The following is a 6911-nucleotide window of genomic DNA, read 5'->3' as shown; positions in this document are numbered from 1 at the left end:
AGCAAAATGTATACAAATTAATTTCACAAATTTGTGGTGAAAGTTTCAAGCAAACTCAAGTTGTAAGCTGAATAGATAATCCACACATGGAGCAAACGTGTCCATTTGTCCATAATTGGTTGTGTTAGTAAACTTTTTTAAACGATTGTCTTGTGAGCAGTGTATGGTGTATGCTTTTATTCAAAGTTAGTGGTTTAATGAAATTTAAATGTTTTTTATTTATTTTTGCAGTTTATCAATATAACGTCCGCATGTCCTAGGAGAAAATTGGGTTAGTAGGCGCGTTTATGTTTTTTTAAATTATATGGATATGGATCAAATTATAAAAGATTATTTGGTAGAAGGCAGTAAACAAACAGTTTAAAGAAAAATTGCCTCGACCCGACCCTTCCGCGCTACATGTCGGACAAATGCTGTGATAATTGATAACATTTTAGTGTGAATGGCTTCTAAATAGTTTAAAGTATCTAGATTTATAGCAAAAAGGTAACTGAAATAACTAGAACACTGCCTGCAATTTTTACACGAATTATGCTGTTAAAAAGTGTGTTCGGAACAAGACTGAAAAAATTCTATGCAAGTATATCTTGGTCATTATATCATTTCCTATCAAGATCTTCATATTTTTGCATGCAACTTTGTAAAAGGAAACAATAAAAATATCCTGGCTTCTTCGAAAATTAAATTTCCACCTTAAATTTTGTAAAGCGCAGAAACTGTGTAAGCAAGTAACGAATTTAGCCCGGTCAGTCAGTTTCAATAAGTACAATTAAGTACAATAAATTAAAGTGCTAAGTGCCGATTGAGATTTGAATGTTGAAAATGATTTTACACCGAACGCCATAGAATGATGCGAGTCTGATCCCATAAAATTAAAAATGATCGATTTAACAATTGGTAATTTTTACCTGACAAAATTAACAGGAAAGAAACATATCCATGTAGGCGAAATAATTGCCTCAAAATTCTTGTTTAGGGTCCAATACCTGAAAGAAACTCACAAAGGCAATAATTTTGTTGCCTCTAATGGTCAACAACTTATCATCAATAGTAAATACATTTTGTACAACCACTCTAACTAGAGGAATTCTCGGAACAACAGAAATTAATGTGCAGAAAATTAGATCTTCAAATAATCTGTTTCAAGGTACAAGCTTCTGCCCTACATTATTAGTTATATTTATAGAGATTTTCAAAATTTAAATTGAGTGCAAAAAGAATCGAATTATTAGGGCTTAGGCGGCCATTGATTAAAACTGTTAAGTGTTAGAAGTTAAGAAGATTTACGCACTTTTAGATTGTGGTGGAAAAAAGTATTCCTGGCGTTTCGCAAACACGAGTCGTTTGCAATTTCAGAGCTGGTCAGAGACAGCCCGGCAAAAAAAACTATACAGTTGCCAAAAGAAAAAAATATCCATACTTGTACTTTGCTCTGGTAGTGAATACTTAAAGCTGCTTTCATAAAACAATACAGTTGTTTAAACCAGATACAAATAACAATTCTCCCTTGTGTCTGGTTTAAACAGTATGTTTCATCAAATTTTTCAGTACCGAAACAAATATTTAGAAAGCGATTAAGCCCGAAAGTATTGTATGAAAAACGGTAGTGTTTTAGTTAAGTATCAACTTAAAAGTCTTGTCGTTTCAGCACAAATACAAGAACAATTAATAAATTGACTTAAGCCCATTGCATTTGCCGATGAACAAAAATCCATTAAGAAAGCACAAGTTTTAGTTGAAGTTATAAGATTTTTTCGTGATTGGAAGTCGTGATGAAAGAGTTTTGAGCATGTAGCTTACAACTGCTGAAAGCATTTTGGCTTAAACAAAGGGAGGGAACATTTCAGACTGATTGATTATCGTGCAGATTTTTTTGTTAGTTGCTGCCTGAGCAAGACAAAAAAAATAATATGAATATAATTTCGGAACTGCTTCATTTTCCTCAACTTATCATAGGCCTAGAAATTAAAAAAAAACAGGTTTTTGCATATAATTTCATAAGATTTTTGTCAATTTTGTTGACATTTGGCAATGGTAAAAGACTGGCCGGGCCGTCAAGTCCCGGATGACAAACAGTCCAATATATTTTCCAAAAAAAGTGACGAAAATATTTTTTTAAATTATTTCGATTGAAAAAACTTCCAGTAAAAATTTTTAGCTCTTATATTTTTTCTGTTTCGCTTGGTTTTCGAGATATATGTAATTCTTGACCCAACAGCATTGACGGATTTGGTAAAATAAGACGTAGAATCGTTTCTTCTATGATCAGCATGATTTAAGTATAAAACAAAGCCACAACAGAAACGAGTATTTAGTCATTATAGGTCTGGTCAGAGGTCAGTCGTAAGAGGTTCAACCTTAAAGACAGTCTTAAGAGTTACGGTCACAGTCATGAGAAGCCATAAGTCATAGTTAGGGTGGGTTACATGAGTTAACTGACCACCTATCCCCATAAACTGATGAGCCAGCAGATCATATGTCCGTTTGGAGACAATAACTACCAAGGAGATGTGCGGAGGCCAGTCAGTCAGAAGTAGGCAGTCAACGAGTAACTTTTATGAACTTTTGTAATCTAACAAAATAAAATTGTTTTTTAAAAAGGGCTCTCGCCGGTCTCATTAGTTAATTCATGTAAAATTTGCATTAATTTGGAATAAAATTGTTTTTAAAAACGCAAGTTTCAAAGAAATCAATAGAATTCCATTAATTTTTTGGCACAGGTTAGAAATTTTTTCTATAAAATAAAAGTATTGCTTTATTATTTAAGACTCTGTATATTGGACAGGAATAGCTTACCGAACCTATACTCGTGTAAAATTTTCTTCATAAAATCACTCCAAAAATCACCTTCTGAATTTATGACAGTACTTAAGCAACACCCTGTATTTGTTATTAATTATTCTATTCTTTAGTGGAAAGAAATTATCCAGGTTTGCTCCTATTTAAAAGTGAATGTTGTGTTTTTCATGCATTTTGAATTTGAAATGAAACATTTTAAAATTACTCGTATATGCTTGAATGAATAGCGAAAAAGGGTTGGTGTAATGCAAGCCGGAAGCATGTTTTGTATGTTTACATTTACTTCCGCAGAACTATAACACAGACATAGTCTGAGATACGGCTGTAATTAAAGTTTTGTTTATGAAAACAAGAAGCCGCACCATCCTGCTGCCATAAAATAACGGCTGTATTATTCTTGCAGCGCCTGGGCAAATTTCTTATTTTCGTTTCCTTAGTTGAAAGTGATGCTTATTACATAATAATGATAACGCGGAAAATAATATTTACTTTTCTTACATTTCAATTAGTTTTTGTACCCGCAAAGCCTATTACATTTTGCGCAAAATATCCTAATAGAAAGAACTGTAAATAAACCACTCTTGGGTTTCGTATATTCATTGTCTACGGCAAAAAATTAGGCAGATTGGACGAAATGTTCAGTATTTATACGGAATATCGGAAAATGTCGGTAGGCATACAACTAAGCCAGTTTCCACGATGCTTGGTCCGCTGTTTGCTCAATATACAGTTCGTCTGTATCTGTTACAATAAAACCATAGATTCGTTTTAGAAATAAGAGAAGAGAACAAGAAAATTGTCGAGTATAATGTTTTCGTCGCTGCTTTCTAAAAAATACAGTATATGCTTGCGGCCAGATGCCATTATTGATTTCAATTAAATGCTTTTTACTTTTTTTCATTTTTTTTATTATTCCTTTTTTAATATTTATGTCCGTTATTCGTTCAATGTCTTATTATTTTTAATATATCTTGTACTATAATGGAATGCTTGCTCATTTTATTTTCCAATTCTAACAAACACTTAAATTATTTTTTTCCATCAATGCCTGAAAGCTAAAACACAATGTAGTATGAACTATCAATTTTTTTAGTATGAACAGTTGGCTGAAGTTTCTACAAAATTAAACTAAAATAAAAGGAGCAGATATACATATAGTTGAGGTTACTATGGGACATGCAGACATGTATCTATATATATATGCACGTTATGCGACAGGTTTTTTGCTATTGAAACTTACCAGATATCTCTTGAATGTGAAATGGTGTTATAATACACTTTAGAAATTTGCATTTATATATGCTAAGGGGCTCAAGTCTAATCTAATTCGGTGAAAATAAATAAAATGCTTCGCCTTTTTTCAGTGTCAGTTTATCGCTTTAATCTGTTGCATAAATATTTATTGATGCTTTGTATGTTTGTACTTTTTCGAACTTTTGTTCTTTTCATTCGTATTCTAGGGAACGCGAAATACTCCCCAAGCATTTTGAGTATTGTATTTGGGCTTCATAAATATCTAAGTAGAAAATAATGATTTAATGTCTACAAAGTGAGAAGTAGGTATATAGGTAACTGAGTGCCAACAGGATGGTCAGACTTTTTTTTTTATAAAATAATCAATTAATTAAATTTAACGTTTTTGCTTTTAAATAATAATATTATTTTAAGTTTTGTTATGGCAGCCACTATTTTCAAAACGCAACAAATTTTTTGTATTAATGTCCCTGCTTTATTAACTAATGAATTATTCAGCATATTTACCCCGTCGTTTTTGTCATGATTTTTTAAAGCAGATATAATTAAATAATATTAATAACCAATTGAAAGGTTTCATAAGTAAATCTAGACTAAGCTTCTGATTCATCAAAATTTTTTTGCCACATGAACATTGTGCGCATTAATAAACTAATAATGTTGCTTTATGTTTCTATGTTAAATGCGCGTAATGAACAGGGAGTTATTTATAGAAAGATAATTTATATTTAATTATTTTTATTTTTATATAATTATATGAAATATAATTTTGAAATAGAAAAATGGTTTTCGGTAAAAGCTTAATAATCTCGTTGGCCATATTCTTGAAATTAGAGAGTAGTTTTGTCCTAAATTCACTAAAATTAATTTCTAATCCCAATGTCGTCCTAGAGAACAAACTGGAAATAATACACAACAAATCGTGCTTCAGTGACTGGTATTTTCATAATTTCGTCAGATTAAGCGACTTCCCATACAACCTTATTTGTGTCTTGGAGTTTCATCTTATCTCGTTTCGTTTTTGAGACAAAAATTAAAAAATCGTTAGTTCATTCCCAGTCGACTGTCGTCAGTTTGAAATCAATTTTTGGGAGGCAAATGAGCGCCTGACATTAAATTGCCGTCATTATAATACCAGAACGTCACAGGTAAAATGACGTCAATTGCTGACGTCTTTATGACGCCAATTTACTGACATCTTAATGACGTCATTAGGACGTCAATTGTTGGCGTAATTCATAGGGTTTTTGGGTTTTTAAATAAAGTTTTATATTTGGCAGTTACAAAAACGTTATTTTCCTTCAACACCTTCTACCTATCTTCTACCTATCTAATACTATAGGTCAATTTTGTTCTGTTTTCTTGTTCACTTTTAGATTGAAAGTCCCGGCAGAAAGCCCATTTTGTTCTTTTAGTTTCAATTTTTGGTTTTGTTAAATCATCGATTTACAGTCTCTCGAATTTACCTATATAATATATACCTAATATGTGCCAACATAATGAATATTCAAAACTATTATACCCCGAAAGTAATTTACTTAATGATATTTTTCGCGCAGATTGAAAGTTTTGTGTCTTCCGACACAAAACTTTTTTGTGTCGGATTTTAATTCAACGCCCTCTATATTGGACAGGAACAGGAATAATTTCCGGACCAATACTCATAAAAAAATTTCTACATAAAATTATTCCAAAAATTTTACATCAATGCCATATGCGCTAATATTCAAAAGTGTAAAGTACAAAATAAGCGGATCTTAAAAGTGCGCTTTTTCAAGTATTTCTGGTTTAATTTCTTAGCAGGCAAGTGGATCAAACTCGGTATATATGTTAGGTCTCACAGGAAAAATATACATTGTTGCTTAGTAGTGCGTCAACGTGCGATATGGATGTGTGTATGACGAACAACGCATTTTGAAAAACTTGCTATAAAAGATCCCGGGGCTGTTCAAAAAACCCGAATTTTTTTGAAACTACATAGTTTTTGATTCAATAAGGATCGAGTATTGAGTGGTTTTCAGGATTTTTGAAAGTCAATACAATAGGTACTGGTAGATGACCAAATCGACCAACTTTTTCAATGAGCTTTGTTACTTTATTCTGCGAGATTAAGAAAGTGTCCAACGCCCTAAAACAAATCGTTTGTCTTCCCCTAAACAGTTTTAACATTGGAGGGAGGCGAGGTCCAAGCATCTGTACCTCAAATACTCACGGAGTACAGTAATAAAGCTCATTCAAAAGTCGATAGATTTGGTCACGCACAATTATATTTCAAATTGCTCGAAAATTATTGAACTTTTTAAAACGGCTGAAGATTCACTTTTTTACTGCAAAACTATATAGCTTCGGGAAAAGTTTTTGAGCATACCTCAAATTTACGTTATAAAAACTTGACCTGTCGCGTGTGGAAACTTATGGGTAGGTTTATTAATCATGTGAATCTGAATATGCGTATGATGAGTTTCATAATTTTACCTGTAGTCGTTAAAAAATAAAATAATGAATACTTGCTGATGAAGCGCAGTTTTAACCGCTATCTTTGCAAGTTGACACTTTTGGAGTTTGACGTTGTTTTTGAAGTGATAACTTTTCATTCCCATAGAAAGTAATTTATTTTATTTTATTTATTATATTTAATTCACCCNTCTCACTCCCGACTCTTCGCGCCTGAGGCTTGGGACGCACATACGCACTTTTAATTCGACATTTTTCTCTTAGTGCGGGTGCATCTGTAGATCTGATAAACTTTTCGAATACACCTTGCGTTATTAAACTGACAGTGATTTTGATTTATCAATTATTGAGTGTGATATTATTGTGTTCGGTGCAGTTTATTTTATTATATTTTTATTTTATTA

This window comes from Dendroctonus ponderosae, unplaced genomic scaffold, assembly GCF_020466585.1.
Source record: "Dendroctonus ponderosae isolate FM_Combo_2020 unplaced genomic scaffold, Dpon_F_20191213v2 Dpon_F_20191213_2, whole genome shotgun sequence".
Lineage (NCBI taxonomy): Eukaryota > Metazoa > Arthropoda > Insecta > Coleoptera > Curculionidae > Dendroctonus > Dendroctonus ponderosae.
This window is presented reverse-complemented; position numbering follows the sequence as displayed.